The sequence below is a fragment of the Dasypus novemcinctus genome, chromosome 4 (genome assembly GCF_030445035.2).
Source record: "Dasypus novemcinctus isolate mDasNov1 chromosome 4, mDasNov1.1.hap2, whole genome shotgun sequence".
Taxonomy (NCBI): domain Eukaryota; kingdom Metazoa; phylum Chordata; class Mammalia; order Cingulata; family Dasypodidae; genus Dasypus; species Dasypus novemcinctus.
Window position 1 is genome coordinate 102,822,192 of NC_080676.1, and position 20,678 is coordinate 102,842,869.

At 39.2% G+C, this 20,678-nt stretch overlaps 1 protein-coding gene across 1 annotated transcript in view; it reads right to left on the reverse strand.

The window, feature by feature from the left end:
- Positions 1-17,562, reverse strand: part of LOC101440155 (transmembrane protein 45A-like) — a 108,700-nt gene extending 91,138 nt beyond the window's left edge. Inside the window, exon 1 of the mRNA XM_004479222.5 lies at positions 17,211-17,562. The gene's annotated coding sequence lies outside the window, so the exon portion shown is untranslated. The remainder of the gene's footprint in view (positions 1-17,210) is intronic.
- Positions 17,563-20,678: the final 3,116 nt, after the last annotated feature.

Below are 20,678 nucleotides of genomic sequence, written 5' to 3' on the forward strand. Positions count from 1 at the left end.
TTTCCCATGAATGTTAGCTACTAACTGCCAGGAAAACCCTTGGCTTCTCCTTCTCTCCTTGGTGTTCACATATTATTGGTATCTTTTTTAGCCTTAGGTTAGCAAGTCTGACATAAGATCACATGATAAACAAAGAGCTGGCTAATCCCTTCCATGAAGACAATAACATAGTCACTTCAAGACAGATTCAGACAAAACACTAAGGCTGCTTCTAAGATTATCTGATTCCTTGAAAATATATATCCATATTCACAGGCACATTTTTAAGGGCTTACTTGTTTTTTTTAGGATGTGCCAGGAAATGAGCTCAGGACCTCATACATGCGAAGCAGGCACTCAACCACTGAGCTACATCTGTTCCTCAAAGAAAGTTGGTTTTTTATTTGCTTGTTTGTTTTGTTTTTAGGAGGTACTGGTGATTGAACCTGGAACTTCATACATGGGAAGCAGTCACTCAACCATTTGAGCTATCCCAAGGGCTCACATTTTAAGAGTAATGAATCCGTTTTTGTTTTTTTTTAATACTTTTTTAAATTTTCTTTAAAAAATACTTTAGATTACATAAGTGTTACATAAAAAAATATAGGGGATTCCCATATGTCCCATTCCCTACCCCTCCCACACTTTTCCATATTAACAACATCCTTCATTAGTGTGCTACATTTGCTACAGTTGATGAACACACATTGGAGCTTGCCACTAACTGTGGAATAGAGTTTACATTATAGTTTATACTCTGTCTTGCACAATTTTGTAACTTATGACAAAGTATATAATGGTCTGTATCCACCATTGCAACATCATTCAAGACAATTCCAATGTCCTGAAAATGCCCTCATATTACAACCGTTTTTCTCTCTCCCTCCCCTTAGAAATTCTGGTGGCCACTGCCTCTACATCAATGATAAAAGTTCTTCCATTGCTAGAATAACAATAAGTATGTAATAGAATAACTGTGAGTCTATTCTAGTCCATTGTTCATTCCCCAATCCTGAGGATGCTGGGATGGCTTACATTTTAGGAGTAATTAACCAGTTTTTAAAACCAGGCTGTTTGCCAAGCTGAAACCTTGGGTTGTGAAATAATTTTTAACTTCTGGAATCATATTGCTTATTGCACTCTAAATAGAAACCTAGGGAGTTTTTTTAATGTGAATTTTTGCCTATAGTTAGCAGTTATGGAAACTTCTCAACTCTTATGAAAGGCATGAATATACATGTCCAAGAAGCAAAACATACTCCAAACAGAATACATACTAATAGACCTGATCTAAGACATATACTAATCAGAATGTAAAATGCCAAAGACAAAGATAGAATTCTGAAAGCAGCAAAAGAAAAGCAATTCATCACATACAAGATAGAGCAGTTTAATATTATATATGAATGCCAAAAGTAGATATTGGATTATGTTTGTAAATTGGCCTATTCCTCTGGGTACATTAGATTGTATTGGCTTCAGAGGTTTCACTCTTTACTTGAAATTAATTAATTATTAACAAACAATGAGCAGATAGTAGAGTGAACCATCTGGGGCAAAAGGGGATAATAGAGAAAAAATAAATAATAATAACAATTATTAAGGCTTTGATTGGGTCATGTCAGTAGGATGTTAAGTCCCCACCCCCTTGTTGGGCAGGGACTCACAGAAAAATGACATGGCAGATGAATTGCTTAGAGTTTTAATTCTGGAGCCCCAGGAAGTAGATACAGAGAGAAGCAGATATGTGAAGAAAGAGAGAAGGTTCCATTAGACATGGCAGAGGCTCCAGAAAGAGGATGAGCCCTTTGCCTTATGGAGAGATCAGAGCAGCTGAGCCCAGAGAGGAATGAGGAACGAGCCCTGGGAGAGAGACAAGACTTATCCCAGCCTATAGCTGATATTGGAAGAAGCTGGGACCATGGAGCTCAAGAGGAAGAGGAACCCTGAAACTTTGCAGATGTTGGCAGCCATCTTACCCCAACATGTGGCAACAGAATTTGATGAGGGAAGTAACTTATACATATAGCCTTATAACTATAAGCGTCCACGCCAAAGAAATACCCTTTATAAAAACCAACTGATTTCTGGTACTAAAACTAAGTGCCAATTTCTCATCAAAAACCATGGAGGCAAGAAGGCAGTGGTATGATATATATAAGTAATTGAGAGAGAAAAACTGCCAGCCAAAAATTCTTTCTCTGGCAAAACTGTCCTTCAAAAATTAGGAAGAATTTAAAATATTCACAGATAAACAGAAACTGAGTTCATTAATAAGCAACCTGCCCTACAAAAAATTCTAAAGGGAGTTGTGCAGGCTGAAAGGAAATGATAAGAGAGAGTAGCTTGGGGTAGAGTGAAGAACTAAAGATTATCAATAAGGGTAATTAAAAGGGTGAAAAAGAGATACACAAAAAAAAGGTGTGACATGTAAATACCAAAGGATAAAATGACTGAAATAAGTACAGCTTTTAGAGTAATAACATTCAATGTTTTGGTTTTTTTTAAAGATTTATTTTATTTGTTTCCCATCCCGCCCCAGTTGTCTGTTCTCTGTGCCCATTTGCTGTGTATTATTCTTTTTGTCTGCCTCTGTTGTTGTCAGGGGCAGGGGAATCTGTGTTTCTCTTGTTGTTGTTGCATCATCTTGCTGCGTCAGCTCTCTGTGTGCGCAGCACCATTCCTGGGTAGGCTGCACTTTCTTTTGCACTGGACAGCTCTCCTTATGGGGTGCACTCCTTGCACGTGGGGCTCCCCTATGCAGAGGGTACCCCTGCATGGCACGACACTCCTTGCGCACATCAGCACTGTGCGTGGGCCAGCTCCACACGGGTCAAGGAGGCCCGGGGTTTGAACCGTGGACCTCCCATGTGGTAGACAGACGCCCTATCCACTGGGCCAAGTCCACTTCCTACATTCAATGTTAATGGAATAAACTTCCCAATCAAAAGACAGAGATTGTCAGAATGGATTTTAAAAAAACTAGGATCCAACCATATGCTGTTTAGAAAATATTCACCTGGTACCCAGAGATACAAATAGGTTGAAAGTGAAAGGTAGTAGAAAGACATTTCATGCAAACAATAACCAAAAATGATTTGGGGTAGCTATACCCAAGACAAAATAGACTTTAAATGCAAAACTGTTATATGAGACAAAGAAGGATACAATGTATTAATAAAAAGATAATTCACCAAGAAAAAATAATGATCATAAATATATATGCACCTAACCTTGGTGTCCCAAAATGTATGAAGTTATAACTGGCAAAACTGAAGGGAGAAATAGACATATCTACAGTAATAGGTAGAGACTTCAACACACCACTGTCATCAAGAGACAGGACATTGAGACAGATGATCAGTAAGGAAAAAGAGAACTTGAATAACATGATAACTGAACTAGACTTAACTGAACTAGACCTAAAAGTCAGAACATTGCACTCCTAGAATAGCAGGATATACATTCCTCTCAAGTGTGCATGGATCATTCTCCAGGGTAGACAACATATTGGGGCATAATGCAAGTCTCGATAAATTTGGAAAAGATTGAAATTATACAAAACATTTTTTCTGGAAAGTTAAATACTCCAACGATCAGTGGGTCAAAGAAGAAATTATAAGAGAAATAATAAATATCTCAGAAAGAACAAAAAATGAGAACAAAACATAGCAAATCTTATGGCATGCAGTAAAGGCAGTGCTGAGAGGAAAAATTATAGCCCTAAATGTTTGCATTAAAAAAGAAGAAAGTGCTGAAATTAAAGAGCTAACTGTACACATGGAGAAACATGAAAAAGAATAATGAACTAATCCCAAAGAAAGCAGAAGGAAAGAAATAGCAAAGATTAAGGCAGAAATATATGAATTTGAGAAGAAAAAATTAAAAAAAACAAAAGATGGCTCTTTGACAAGATCAATAAAATTGACAAACCCTTAGCTAGATTGACTAAGAAAAAAAGAGAGAAGTTGCAAATTAATGGAATGTGAAATGACAGGGGGACATTACTATTGATCTTACATAAAAAGAATTATGAAAGGATACTATGAACAACTTTATACTAACAAATTAGAGAACTTAGATGAAATGGACAAATTCCTAGAAACAAACTAACAACCTACACTGACTGTAGAAGATATTGAAGATCTCAGCAGACCAATTACAAGAAAAAGATTGAATTGGTCATCAAAAACCTCCCAAGAAAGAAAAGCCCAGGACAAGATGGGCTCACAGGTGAATTCTACCAAACATTCCAAGAAGAAACAATACCAATCGTGCTCAAACTCTTTGAAAAAATTGAAGAGGAGGGAACACTCCTTAACTCATTCTATAAGGCCAGCATCACACTGATACCAAAGCTAGATAAAGATATTACAAAAAAAGAAAATTATAAACCAATTTCTTTTATGAAAATAGATGCAAAAATCTTCAGCAAAATACTTGCAAATCAAATCCAACAGAATATTAACAGAATTATACACCATGATCAAATGGGTTTTATCTGAGGTATGAAAATTTGATGGTTTGAGGTGTATGGACCCCAGAAAAGTATGTTCTTAGAGTTAATCCATTCCTGTGTGGACTTACTTTAGGTGGGAATTTTTTTAGGAGGTATTGGAGATTGAACCTGGGACTTCAGACATGCAAAGCAGGCACTCAACCCCTGAGATACATGCTCCCCTGTTGGTTGGGTCTTTTGATTAGGTTACTTCAGTTAAGACATGGCCCATGGTGGGTCTAATTCCTCTTACTGGAGTCCCTTCTAAGTGGATAAATACAGAGAGAGATGGAGAAAAATCCACAGAACAATCTGAAAGCAATGAAACCTGGAGGAGAAGGGAGAGACCAGCAGATGCCACCATGTGCCTTGCCATGTGACAAGGAGTCTAGGATCACTGGCAGCCAGTCTTCAAGAAAAAGGTATCATTCTGATGAGGTCTTGATCTGGACATTCTTGTGGCCTTCGAAATGTGAGCCTGTGAGCAATAAATCCCCATTGTAAATGCCAACCTATATCTGGTGTATTGCTCTCAACAGCCTAGCAGACTAAAACAGTAAGGGTGGTTCAACATAAGAAAGTAAATTAATGTAATATACCACATTAACAAAATGAAGAGGAAGAACCACATGGTCATCTCAATTGACCAAGAAAAGGCATTTAACAAAATCCAGCACTCTTTCTTGATTAAAAAATATTGCAAAAAATAGGAATAGAAAGAAACATCCTCAACATGATAAATGGCATATTATTTTTTTAAAAACCACAGTTAGTATCATATTCAATGGTGAAAGACTGAAAGCTTTATGCCTAACATCTAGAATAAGACAAGGATGCTCACTGTTACCACTCTTACTCAACACTGTACTAGAAGTTTTAGCCATAGCAATTAGGCAAGAAAAAGAAATAAAAAAGCATCCAAACTGGAAAGGAAGAAATAAAATGTTCATAATAGGTAGATGACATGATCCTACATATATGGAAAGTCCAAAAAAATCTGCAACAAAGCTACTAGAGCTAATAAACAAGTTCAGCAATATGGCAGGATACAAGATCAACATGCAAAAATCAGTAGTTTCTCTACACACTAGTAATGTGCAATCTGAGGAGGAAATCAAGAAAAAATTCCAGTTATAATAGCAACTAAAAGAATCAAATATCTAGGAATAAATTTAACTAAGCATGTAAAGGACTTGTACACAAAAAAACTACAAAACATTGCTAAAAGAAAGAAAAGAAGACCTAAATAAATGGAAGGATATTCCAGGTTCATGGACTGGAAGACTAAGTATTGTTAAGATGTTAATTCTACTCAAATTGATTTACAGATTCAATACAATTGAAATCAAAATTCCAAATGCCTACTTTGCAGAAATGGAAAAGCCAGTTATAAAATTTATACAGAACGGTAAGGGAGACCAAACAGCCAAAAACATCTTGAAAAAGAAGAAGGAAGTTGGAAGACTCACACTTCCTGACATTAAGTCATATTACAAAGCTATGATAGTCAAAAAAGTGTGGTACTGGCATAAGGATAGTTATACTGACCAACAGAATAAATTTGAGAGTTCAGAAGTAGACCCTCACATCTATGGTTTAATTAATTTTGTCAGCTGCCAAGTCAACTCAACTAGGAAAGAATATTCTCTTCAAATGGTGCTGGGAAAACTAGATATCCATAAACAAAAGAATGAAAGAGAACCCTTACCTCACACCATATACATATACAAAAAGCAACTAAAAATGGATCCAAGACCTAAATATAGGACCCAGTACTATAAAACTTCTGGAAGAAAATACAGGGAAGGATCTTCCAGATCTTGTGGTAGGCAATGGTTTCTTACACCCAAAACACAAGGATTGAAAGAAAAAAATAGATAAATGGGACCTCCTCAAAATTAAAAAACTTTTGTGCATCAAAGGACTTTGTCAAGAAAGTGAAAAGACAACCTAATAAATGGGAGAAAATATTTGGAAACCCTATATCCAATAAGGCCTTAATATCCAAAATAAATAAAAAATCCTACAACTCAACAATAGAAAGACAAACAGGAACAGATGTGGCTCAAGCAGTTCAGTGCCTGGGTTCAGTTCCTGGTACCTCTTGGAAAACAAAAACAAAAACAACAAGCAAAACAGACAAAAAAAAAAAAAAACAACTCAGGGAAGCTAATGTGGCTCAGTGGTTAAGCATCAGCTTCCTACATAAAAGGGCCTGGGTTCAATCCCCAAACACCAGTACCTTAAAAAAAAAAAAAAAGGCAACTCAATTTTAAAATAGGCAAAAGACTTGACAAGTCATTTCTCCAAAAGGAAATAGAAACACTATAAAGCACATGAAAAGATGCTCAACATCACTAGCTATTAGGGAAATGCAAATAGAAACCACAATGAGATATCATTTCATATCAATTAGAACAGCTGCAATTAAAAAAACAGAAAAGTACAAGTGTTGGAGAGTTGTGGAGAAATAGGGACACTAATTCATTGATGGTGGGAATGTAAAATGGTACAGCTACTGTGGAAGACAGTTCAGCAATTCCTCAGAAGGTTCAGTACAGAATACCATACGATCTGGCAATCCTGTTACAAGGTATATACCTAGAACTGAAAGCAGGGAATCAAACAGATATTTACACTCCACTGTTCATAGTAGCATTATTCACAATTGCCAAAGATGAAAAGATGGAAGTAACCCAAGTTTCCATCAACCAATGAATGCATAAACAATATGTGGCATATATGTGCGATGGACTGTTACTCAGCTGTAAGAAGGAAGTCCCGATACATATAACAACATAGATAACCCTTGAGGATATTATGTTGAGTGAAATAAGCCTGACACAAAAGGACAAATATTGTATGATTTCACTGTTATGAACTAATTTTAATAAGCAAATTCATAGATTAGAATCTAGAATGTAAGTTACCAGGAGATAAAGTGGGGTTAGAGAATGGGGAGTTGACGCTTAACTTGTACAGATTTTCTATTTAGTCTGATGATAAAGGTTTGGAAGTGGATAGTGATGATGGTAGTACTTTATGGTGAGTGTAATCATCAATACTAAACTGTATAGGTGAATGTAATTAAAAGAGGAAACTTTAGGATGCTTTTTTTAGGTTTAATTTTTATTACTAGAATTAAAAGTAGATAAAACATAGGACTGTAAACACAGTGAACCCTACTATAGACAACTGACTATAGTTAATAGTACAAGTATAAGGGAGCAGAAGTAACTCAAGTGCTTGAGCACCTACTTTCTATTGTACAAGGTCCTGGGTTCACTCCCCAGTAGCTCCTAAAAAAAATGTACACATACAAGAATGTTCTTTCATGACTTAATATATGGTACTAATACAAGGTGGTAATAATGGGATGGTATATGGAAATAATATAACTAATGTAAATAACGGATGATAGAACTATTTTAATAATCTTTCATCAATAGTAAAAAAGATAAACACTGTTAAAAAAAAGCAGAACATTATTTTTTTAAAGTGCTATCATGAATAGTAACAAATGTTCCACATCAATGCAAGGTGTTGGTGGTGGGGTGATGTATGAGAATCTTGCATTTTATGCATGATTATTTTGTAAATTCACAGCTTCTCTAATAAAAAAATATTTGCTGACATACTATTTGGTACATTTCTATATGTTTTTGTAACTCTTTTATACTTCATAATACAAACAAAACAAAATAAAATATTTTATAATTGCAGGAAAAAAGAGAGAATCTGGAAAGTCAGGACCAAGATCTGGCTCATGCAGAAATACCTCTGCCTCTTCTAACTTAGACTAGTCCCAAGTATTTAACAGGCCTTGGATTTAACAAGCCTGAGGATCATATCACGTAAGGCATAAAAACTAAGAGTTCAGACATTGTGCTTAAATCCTGATTCTACCACTGTATATCCTTGGATGCATTACTTAAACTTAGTGGGTCTCAGTTACCTCATTTGTAAAATGCAAATTACAAAAGCATCTCCACTGTAAGGTGTCTGGAAGGATAAAATGAGAGGAACCCTGAAAAGAGTCTGGCACCCAATATGCAGTCACTCACTTAGCCATTAGTGCCCAAGCATCTTTCTTTAAAGAATGAGCTTGATAGAATGATCGTGGTTACACAATCCCTAAACTTAGTGAAGTAAGTTATAGTTCACAAAGCCCCAACATACAAATAACATAGTTAATTTTACTACAGTAAGACTTAGAAGTGGGGATAGACCCAACTTTATAATAACAAAAATGAGACTTAGTATCTTACCCCAGTAACTTGTCCCAGCAGTATAATGTGTTGACTTACCCATCTGCTCCCCTGTCCAAGAAGTGGAAACCACTTGTCCAAGAAGTCACAGAAGCAGTAAGAAGAAAACTAGATCACCCTGCTCTTTCACAGTCAGTCCTCGTGGTCAGGGTTCACCCAAACAGAGGCCAGGGTAAGGTAGAAAAGGGACACCAGTGGCAGAGAAACTGTGGATGTGCTCTCCTTAAAGGTAAGATGCTTACAAGGACTCTTGGACCACAATTCTCTCATTCTTTCTCAATTCAAGCTTTTTTAAAAAAAAGATTTATTTTTTACTTATTTCTCCCCCCCCCCGCCCCCACCCACCCAAGTTGTCTGTTCTCTGTGTCCATTCACTGTGTGTTCTTCTGTGTCCACTTAGATTTTTGTCAGTGGCACCTGGAATCTGTGTTTCATTTTGTTGCATCATCTTGCTTCGTCAGCTCTCCATGTGTGCAGCGCCACTCCTGGGTGGGTTGCACTTTTTTCACACTGGGCAGCTCTCCTTATGGGGTGCACTCCTTGCACGTGGGGCTCCCCCACGCAGGGGACACCCCTGCATGGCACAGCACTCCTTGCACACATCAGCACTGCGCATGGGTCAGCTCATCACACGGGTCAGGAGGCCCTGGGTTTGAACCCTGGACCTCCCATGTGGTAGGTGGACACTCTATTCACTGAGCTAAATCCGCTTCCCCCCTCCCCTTTTTTTTTAATCCCCTTCATCATCTGGCCTTTATCCTCAGGGTTCAGCTATGACATGACTGTGGTGAGAGCATTCTCCGTGATTTTTATCTTCCTCAGTAACATTTCCAATATTATTAAATTTTTATTATTTAGTACAATATACAGGAGCTCCAAAAGTATCCTAAAAAGTGCTTTTTTCCACCCTATATTTCCCTGTTTTGGCTTTCCCTATCTTTCTTTAACAGTTTTCAATATTCATTAGTTAAATAATCATGTCTGATTTGCAGGGAGAAGGTGAGGAAGAAACAAATAATACAAGACAAACTCTATGAACTGAAGAAAGCCTTGGGAATTCAGATAGAAAGGACACATCAAGAGAAAACAACGTCTATAGATACATGTTTTGTTTTGTTTTGTTTTTAAAGAACCCATACCTAGACAAATCAAGGTGAAATTCATACTGTTGCTGTTTTTTGCTTAAAGTATGGGAGAAGTCATCTAAAAATAGTTATTTGCATATGAGAGATGTCTTTTGAATTTTATGAGAATAGTTAATAAACCCAATATTTTTATATTTTGATCTATTGTTTAAGGGAATCTTCTAGGAACTAACATACCTTGTTTTAAAACAATATTTATCTGAAGTTCAGAATCAACTTATACTTTGATTTCTTCTTCTATTAAATTTAAGACAAACTAAATACATTATTTTTTACTGAAAATGTTATCCTTGGTAGACTCTGGGCCAGAGATAGGCACAGTCTCTATGCAATTAGAACTGGGTCTATTTGGGTACTCTATTTGTTGACTCAAGTCAGAAAATGGACTAACTGTACCTTCATATCTTTAGGAGGAAATTCAGGTGCCTCCTCAGTTTCATATTATTGATGAATTCTAAAAAGAAATATTGGATTGTTTGTAAACTGGTCTTTTCCTCTGGGCATATGAGATTATATTGGATTCAGAGGTTCACTTGATTACTTAATCAAGTAAACCTCTTGTTTCAGTAGGGCGTTGACTCCCTGCCCCATGGTGCGTGGGGACTTGCAGATAAAAGGCATGGTAAAGGACAGAGCTGAGGGGTCTTGCTGTAGGAGTTTTGAGGTTGGTGTTTGATGCTGAAGCCTTAAGCTGGAGCCCCAGAAAGTAAGCACACAGAGGAAAGAGAAGCAAGCCCTGGGAAGAGAGGAACCCAGGAAGCCTGAACCCTCACAAGCATCAGCAACCATCTTGCTCCAACACATGAAAATAGACTTTGGTGAGGGAAGTAACTTAAGCTTTATGGCCTGTATCTGTAAGCTGCTACCCCAAATAAATACCCTTTATAAAAACCAACCAATTTCTGGTATTTTGCATCAGCACCCCTTTGGCTGAGTAACACACCTCCTAAATACTTACAGTGAGAAAGAAATAACCACAGCACTAAGGAAACTTTGGCTCTAAGTGAAGCTAATGGGAGCTTTACACTGTTGAGAAAGAGTCTGCCTTTCAGTTTAAAGAAGTGGGTCACAAGATGAAAAAGCATCCCCAAGAACAAAGGGTTCCTATCTGATTTATTTGTTTTTAATTATGACCAAGTGTGACTGGTTGGGCTAGTTCTGAGAGTTTGGAATGAAGGGCACCAGCCTACCTGTAAGGCCCATGACCTTTGGCTAGGGAATTCCTCCCACTACCCTGGTGGTTCCCAGCCTGGGCCAAGCATCAAATCACTGGGGAGCTTTTCAGAGCTTCCTAGCCTCATTCCACAACCTTTGAAAGAAAATCTCCAGGGACAAGACAAGGGCCAGTATATTTTAGCTCCACAGATGATTCAGCTGCACAGCCTTGGTTAAGTACCACAGTACTAGCCTGTGGCATTGTTAAGGGCAGTGTGTTGTCTTTTGGATGCAGCAGTGGTATTTAATGAAAGTAGCATTAAAATTAGAGAAATTTTCATATCCTTCATTTACTAGACAGGTAATACAATTTACCTCTCCAAACATCAATTTCCTTGGGCATATCACATTACCTGGTGTAGCAGTATGACATAGTTATGAATTCCAAAAATAGATACTGGATTATGTTTATAATCTGGTCTGTACCTGGGCATGATTAAGTTATGATTAGGGCTTTGATTGGACCATGTCTTTGGGGCATGGCAAAGGACAAAGTTGAGGGCTTTTGTTGGAGTTTGATGGTGAAGTCTAAAGCTGGAGCCCTAGGGAGAGAGACAGAGCCGTTCACCTGATAGTCTACAGCTGGCCCTGTGGAGAGAGGCAAAGCCTGGAGAGCCTCCTAGCCGACTGCTAAACTTGTGGAAAAACAGAGGAGTTGAGCCCAAAAAAGCCAGGAAGCCTGAACCCTCATAGATGTTGGCAGCCATCTTGCTCCAACATGTGAAAATAGACTTTGGTGACGGAAGTAACTTAGGCTTTATAGCCTGGTATTTGTAAGCTCCTACCCCAAGTAAATACCCTTTGTAAAAACCAACCAATTTCTGCTATTTTGCATCAGCACCCCTTTGGCTAACGAATATACCTGGCTAAAAATCAATTTCCTCATCTCCAAAGGGAATTTAATAATGTAAGGTATATATTTTTTTAAAACCTGCAGAATTCCAGGCACCATGGAGAGAGGTACTGAAGCATTATCACTTCCTTTTTCACAGAAAGTGTCACCTGGCTCTTGCTGGTCATTTCTTACCAGGGAGAAAAAAACTAAGCCACACAGGATAGAAACTTATGCTCAAGATAGCAAGAAAAAAAGGAAGCATTCTTCTATTTCAAGAAAGTCATGGCATGAGAGGTGCGCAGGCTAGAAAGTAGTGGTGGTAGGTGGGAAGAGTATAAGAACTCTTTGTCTTCCAAAGATTCCCAGAGGCAGCTGAGTGTCTGAGGTCCTTGGCAAGAGCTCTGAAAGTCAAAGGAGACTGGAAACAGGGGAACAGTGCAAACAAGCCTTGTTTGACAAGTCTAGCCCATCACCACAGTTACTTTCAATAACTTGAACTCCTATAGAAAAAGAACACTCTCCATTTGAGCTCAATTCTCTGTCCTTCATGACAAAATGTGTTCAGGAAGATCTCTATGTCTCAATTGACAGGTGGAGATGAGTATATTATACATTCTCGAGCAAATATGCAAAGGCAGAATGATGTATATAACATGGTTCCATTTATACTTTAAAATTATGTTTAGATATATCCTGTTAGTAGACTCTTAGAAAAAGTCTAGAAGAATATAAAGCAAACTATCAAAAAAGATTACCTTTAAGGAGAGTTGTGGAATGGAAAGAGAGCAGGCCTACAATGAGAAAACAATTACTTTTTACTCTATATAATTACATTTCTATTTTTTCAATATACATATATTCCTTTTCTAACTCTAAAAGCAAAAAGAAAGGGGAGTGGGAGTAACTATCAGTAAATAATGCCCTTTCATCACAAGAATAACCTTTCTTTCTTGGAAACACCAAGCAATACAAAGAATAGAAATTTTGAGTAATTCTATGGGGAAAAATCAGCACTTTATACATAATTAGAAAAATAAGTCAAGACTAAATGAATGTTTTTTATACTGTGGCTACATATATGCTAATGATATCTGAATAGAGATGAATATTATGATGGTTGATAAAAATGAACTGCTTGCATGTTGTATTAGCCAGCCAAGGGGTGCTGACGCAAAATACCAGAATTCTGTTGGCTTTTATAAAGGGCATTTATTTGGGGTGGAAGCTTAGAGTTACCAGGCTATAAAGCAGAACTTACTTCCCTCACCAAAGTCTGCTGTTACGTATTGGAACAAGATGGCTGCTGACATTCAGCCTTCCTCTTCCTCTTAAGGCTCCATGATTCCAGCTTCTTCCAATATCCACTGTAGACCATCAGGCTCTCTAGGCTTTGTCTCTCTCCTGGGACTTAATTTTCTCTGGGCTCAAACTTGCTTCTCTCCACAAGGTCAGCTGTAGACTATCAGAGGACCAGTTACTTCTCTCTCTCCGGGGCTCAAATTTCAGCTACTATGCTCATCTGTGCGTTCACTTCCCCGGCTCCAGCCAAAACTCTGAACGCTGTCCTTTGCCATGTCTTTTACTATGAGTCCCCACCCACCAAGGGGTGGAGACTCAAAACCATACCAATGTGGCCCAATCAAAGCACTAATCATAAGTTAATCAAGTAAAAGTTAAACAGACCAGTTTTCAAACATAATCCAATATCTATTTTTAGAATTCATAAACAATGCCAAACTGCTACACATGTATAGACTTCATTATGAGCCAGACACCATGCTAAATGCTTTACATGGACTTTCTCATTTAATGCCTAATGTACCCCATTTTACAGATAATAAAGCCTCCAAGAGAAAATGACTTGCTCAAATTCATGATAACAAAAGGTAGTTCTAAATTTAAAACAGAAAATTAAAAATTAAAAAAAAAAAATGAAAAGAGAAGTAGTTCTAAGATGCAAACCTTCGAGTCAACTCAAAGCCCATGTACTATGCTGAAAAGAGTGGCTACATTAAGATGATAGAATAAAGAGTAAATTAAAATAGTTTTTAAATGTTTTAAAGTTGATTAAATACATTAAAACTTTAAAGAATTTCCAAGAAGAAGTCAAATCTAGATTGGGTGCTATTAATAAGTGGACACTGAAAATAGCCCTACATAGACCTTCGCCGTTAGGAGTTCTTGTCCCAAAACCATAGCATCTCCAGAAATAAGATGAGAAACCAGGATGCCCAAGAAATAGAAATAAAATGTACTTTTTTTTAAACAAAAATACTATGGTTACAACTTTCTTTTCCAAAGGGTACAATCATTCGTTGACAATTATTATGTGCCTACTATAAGTGGTACTATGGTGGGCTTTGGTCAAGCAAGATGAAAAGACAGAGTGTTGGCCTGCAGTGAGATCTAGCTAATAAATGAGAAAAGTGTCTCCTGTCTTTGTATGGAGCACAGGGCATAGACAAGACTTCATTTTGACATTCTGTCCCCTCCAGGCAAAATTGCTAACTCATTTCCCCCAAACGTGTCCATCCTCATGCTTAACCTTCCATGGACTTCTTGCTCACTATCACTACAAACAAGAGCAGTCCTAGTAGCATCACCCCAAAGGCAGTGTGCTCAGTGGGCAAGGCTTGGGCACTGGAGGTAGACTGCCTGGATCTGCATTCGCCATGTGTTCAGTGTGACCTAGGGCAAGTTTCTTAACTTGCCTGTGCCTTGATTTCTTCAACTATAAAAACAAGATACTAATCAGTATCAATCCTCACATGGTTACTGTGATGAATAAAAGAGCTAAGACCCATAAAAAAACACTCAGAACAATGTATTAAGAGGTCAGAAAAGGTTAGTCAGAAAAGTTTTAAGTAATAGCCATTTGAGAGCAACAGACTGTTTCAGGATCAAGGGAGAATGAAAGAGGCCTGAGAGATCATTTTACAGATGATGGCTCAGACGGCTGTAATGGCTCAATGTCTTGCCTGAGGTCACATAGGTGGTCAGCAGCAACACTGAGGGCCAGAACCTGGGTTGACTTTGTCATAGCACAATGTCCTCAAGGAAGAGAAAGCAAGAGCTCTCCAAACTGATGGGTTGTTTAGGTGCATATTACAGTTCTTATCCACTTCAATAGCTGTGTATTATAAAGTTACAAGCATTACTGTGTGAATAGATGATTCTATCAGCAGGGTGAAAAAGAGCTACTTTGCACACACTGTTTGGGTGTGTGCATGTGTTTGGGTATGTGTGCAACAAACACACCCATATCAAAGACTTTAGGGGATAGCCTGTTTCCAAAAAGAGTTCTGCGTAATGGCCCAGGATGCCAAACCACTTAAGCAGAGCTTCCCAAGACAGCCTTTATAGAATGAGTGCAAAAAGTGGGCCCAGACTCACTGCCCAGTGCTGCCCACCCAGCTGACAGGCCCTGAAAGGGAAATGACAGAGGCAGTGAAGCAGATGGGGAAGGTATTCTGGGTAAGGGGTGGAGACTGGATCCCAAAGATGGATTGTTCCAAAAACACCTCCACAAATTAACAGCTGCCACCAGTTCAACTCTCTATTCCCCACCAATCTACCTCTCAACCCACTCCTTCTCTTTCAGGTGTCTCCATTCTGTCCTCTCCCACCTTTTCAACTTTTCCTGGCACTAACTTCCCACAGATTATCCTGCATTACTAATCTAATGCCCACTTTCCAGCCTCAGTGCCTTTCCCATGCTGTCCCTTCCTTCTAGAGTGCCTGCTGCCCTATCACCCCTTTACTCCAAGCAAAATTACTGGGCAAAATCCTTTCCCAGAAATGCCAGCTCTCCCAATGAAACAATCCTATAATAAGATGGCCTCTCTCTATCCCCTGTACTCCAGAACCTTCTAGGACCTTCTAAAATACTTAATAAATTCGACCTCACTCCCATCTCAAGACTCTCACCCAGTACCTGGCTAACAAGTAGTGGGCACTCAGCTGCTGTGGCAGAAATTAGAATGATGACTGGAGAAAGAGATGTGTACCAGGAGAAGCAGGGGAGGAGGGCAAGAAGAAGTGAGTACAATAGCAAAGAATTACTATGTGCCAGAATGTATTCTAAGTGCTAGACAACTCCATGCAGTAGGTACTATTAATATCTCCACATTACGGAGGAGGAAACTAAGGCACAGATGAGCTGAGTAAATTGCCCCAGTTCACACAGTGGGGCTGTGAATTGATTGAGGCAGCCCAGTTCTTCATATTGCTTCTCTGCAACTCTATTCCTTCTAAGCCTGCATCCCTGAAAACCACTTCAGCTCGTGGTCCTACTCTGTACATTGCCTTTCTGAATCAAAACACACTCTGCACAATACAATTATGGCACCAAGTTCCCATCTACTACATTATAAGCCACAAATTAAAGATCAGTTCCAGTCAGACCTCCCATGACAGTAAATAACACATGACAGAGGTCTCAAACCCAAAACAGAGGAATTTATAGATGTTTTGAAAGGTAGGGGCCTCAGACAGTTCATCTAGCTCAAATATTTTCAATCATTTCCATTTCTAAATCCTGAAATACATACCAGAAACAATCTGCAAACACAACAAATATCTTTTAAAAAATATTTTGATAGATCCTGGGCTAGTATACAATTATAAGATTATTTGGTGCACAAAGTGATCTGTCACATGCTTAATACATTTTTTAACAATCTTAAAGAAATTTGGACCTCCCAGTATAGATAGGAGAATATAGGTAAGACATATATTTGGATTAAAACAGCATTTAAGTTTATGTGGAAAATCCAGCAATTATCTATGTAATTCAGGGTTTTAATAATTTATTAACTATTCAATTAACAGAAGCTAAAGTTTTGTCAATTCCAAATAAACCAGATAATTTTCTCAATCCTCCGCAAAAACAATCAGGGGATCATAGATGGATACAGATACTGACTTTACAAATGTATACTTTGTTCTCAAAGAGAGAAAAGTGAGAAAATTAATTTATCAGTAGATTCCACAGTTGAGTTAGGAAAGGCTTGCAACAAACAGGATACCCGTCAAATTTCTGTTCCAAGGAAATTCAAACATAATATGCAGATGATTCGAAAATAAAATATATGTTAGCAAAGCAGAAGAGAAGAAAGAGGAGGGTCTGTGCGATTAGTGGCAGAAAGAAATATTTTTCTCCCCTTGTTCAAGAGAAGGGTGAGTGAGAACAACAGAAAGAAGCAGGACTGAAATTAGAACAGAAATCACAACGGGAGAAATAAGATATCCAGCACGTATCCAAAACTTACCCAACTCGATCTGTTTATTCAACAGTTTAATTTTCCCAGTCTGCCAGTTTTAAATCAGAGAGCGACTGGGCCTTTGTTGTTGCTGTTTCTGTTCCTTTGATCCCAAAACCCCATGAAAATTAATCTGTGTGTTGAATAGGATCTGGCCCCATTTTGCCTTAGGAAGAAAAAAAAGTTTTACGCTTGGGTCCCTGGTTACTTCTTTGGAAAAATGAACAAGTAAGTGACTAGACGGAGAGTACGTGGGGGACGTGCCCGGCTGACGTCGCACCCACGAAGGAGCCTCCCAGCTTCTCAGCGCAGCTGTCCAGATGTGCCTCATTTGGTCCTTCCTCTGGACGCGAACCTCAGCAGCAGCTGCTGGCAGAAGCCCTCGCTCATTGGTTGTCGTAACTCCCCTTTCGCCGCCGATTGGCCGGCCGGCCCGCCACTCCAGCGGGTCGTAGCCCGCCCGCGTCCGCCGGGCCTGCTCTCGGCATCCCGGCTGGAACCTGGAAGTGCAGCGGGAGCTGATGTGGCACTCGCCCGTGCCCGGGCCGGGAGGCGCCGCGCGCCGAAGGGGGAGGACGGGCGTCGCTAGACACCCAGGACTCACCTCCGTTTTGTCTATCCTTTTAGGCAGGTAGACTGATTTATTTAAACAGGATGATTTCACTCCGTTCTTGGGATGAAATTAAGGTGCGACTGGCACTCGCTTAAGCTCCCACGTTTCCGAATGGAAGGACAGTTGATGCAGGCTGTCCACGCTCCAAAGGTCCATTCCTCGGGGATTCTCTCCCCACTTTCTCCAGGGAGTGAATAATTAGGGTCAAGAGTCTACTCCTTGGGGCCAGTACACTTTTGTTTGGGGTAAAAATCTTAACGAAACTGTCGTTGAAATCCTTATTAACCAGAAATGCGGTCGTTTCTGTGGATTGGTTTGAATTTTTGTTGGGTGGTGGTGGTAGTAGGAAAATGAGAAATGCTTTGTTCTGTGAGAAATGAGACAGGATGGTACCAAACTATGCTTCAATCCTCAGGAAATGGTGGGAATATTGACTGGTTGATTGATTAGTTTGGGGTGGAGGAAGAGGGGAGGAGATGGCTAAATGAAAAGAGGTCTGCAAATCAATTTGCACCCCAATTGTGATTTGTGGTGTTGACAGAGCATGATCTCATTGAAATAGTGACCATTAGAAGAGCCTCTTCAAGAATTTACGTCAAAGGATTTCTGGGGAACTTTTGCTCCCAGAAAGATGGAGTGGACATAGTTTTCACTATTTCTCTTGCTAAGTACAACTAAAACCCCTTGACTATATAGAGAAACAAACAAGAAGACTGTAAAGTGGAAAGAGAAAGGCAGACTGGCTAGGGATCTTAGTACCAAGAAAAGAAACAATGGTGAGTTTCCTGAGTTTTCTTTTTGCCACATTACCCCAAATTTGGAGCAGAAAGCAACCCAGAATGCCAGCAGGTACAGACCAAAAAAAATTTTTTTATCTCTAACAAACATCTGCTCTCTCTAGTCAAAGGACTAGGAAAGGGGCAGCTTGCAAGACAAAAGAAACTTATAGAAAGTAAAAACTCTTCTCCAGCCAAATGGTGTCAGAGAAAGCCTCATAAGGAGCCCCAACTTTCATCCTTGCCACAGGATAACATGTCCCACCCCACACTACCTGCAGTTTAAATGGAGACCATGTGGGAGCAGTATGAAGCACTCTCATCCCTCTCAACCAGGGAGGTATTAGTGGAAGGCTAGCAGCAGCTGGACTCCCACCTCTCCCCCGCAGTGATAAGGAGCCCCCAATCAGGTGTTACTGAAGCACTTGATGGAAATCTGGACTTCTCTTCATACCTGACAGCAACAAGATGATGCCCCCTTTTCCCTTGCCAGAGCAGTGTCAAAAAAAAAAAAAAAAAAAAAAAGCCAGCTAAAACAGAAGGCTTAAGTGAGCTAACATTCAGAGTCTCACAATTTAATAACCAGAAAGTCCAGGTTTCCATTCAAAATCACTTGTCATACCAGGAACCAGGAAGATATTGAACTGAATGAAAACAACAATCAATAGATACTGTTTTAGTTTGCTAAAGGCTGTCATTGCAAAAATACCAGAAATGGGGTGGCATTATAATAGGAATTTATTAGAGTAAAAGCTTACAGTTCTGAGGCTGTGAAAATATCCAAATCAAGGCATCACTGGAGTTGCTTTCTCACCAAGGCTGGCTGCTGGCAGATCCTGGACTTCTACTATGTGGCAAGGCAAAATGGCAGGTCTGCTGGTGTCTGCTTTCTCTTCCAGGTTAACTTTCTCCCGGAGCTCAGCCATGGGTGATCAGGCACAATGGTTCATCTCTCCTGTCTCCCCTGGACTTCATGTCTTCAGCTTTGAGCTGCTCTGTGATTCCAGCCTCCAATCTCTGTCTCAGCTTCTTGAGGTTTCTCTGTGTTTCTGTAGCTATACACAATCCTGGAGTCCTCTTTCACATGGTACAGTAAAATGGCAGCTGTCTTTCTCTATGTATTTCTGCTTTCAGTACTCTACTTATAAAAAACTCCAAGATGGCCAAGACCCAACCTGGGTCAATCCTTACTGACATGATCCAATCAAAGTCCTTAAAGTGATATAATCAAGCAAGATCTAATCAAAAGTTCCCTTAACTGGATCTTAACCAAAAAGTCCCACCACATACAATAGATCTACAGGCATGAGAATGAATTTGCATAAGAACATAATTTTCTGGGATTCCCAAAGGATTCAAAGCAGGACAAATGCCAACAGCAAGATGACAGTGATTTTAGGCATATCTGAAAAATATTAAACCAGCCATCATAAAAATGCTTCAGGGAGAAGGAATGTACATACTTGAAACAAATAAAAACTAGAAGTCTCAGAAAAGAATATATATATATATATATATATATATATATATATGTGAACCAAATGGAAATTTTAGAACTGAAAAATAAAAAACTGAAATAAATGGGTGAACTTGACTGCAGAATGGAGGGGAAAGAGGAAAGATTCTGTGAACTGAAAAATTAAACAATAGAAGAGTTGAAAGAAAATAGATTGAAAAGAAAATGAACAAAGCTTCAGTGACATGTGGAAGTATAATAAAAGATCTAACAATCTTGTCTTCAGAAACCTAGAGGGAAGTACACTTGGCCCAGTGTCCGTCTACCACATGGGAGGCCCGCTTTTCAAACCCCGGGCCTCCTTGACCTGTGTGGAGCTGGCCCATGCACAGTGCTGATGCGCGCAAGGAGTGCCGTGCCACACAGGGGTGTCCCCTGCGTAGGGGAGCCCTACGCGCGAGGAGTGCGCCCCATAAGGAGAGCCACCCAGCGCGAAAGAAAGTGCAGCCTGCCTAAGAATGGCACTGCCCACACGGAGAGCTGACACAACAAGATGACGCAGCAAAAAAATAAACACAGATTCCCGTCCCGCTGACAACAACAGAAGTGGACAAAGAAGAAGACACAGCAAA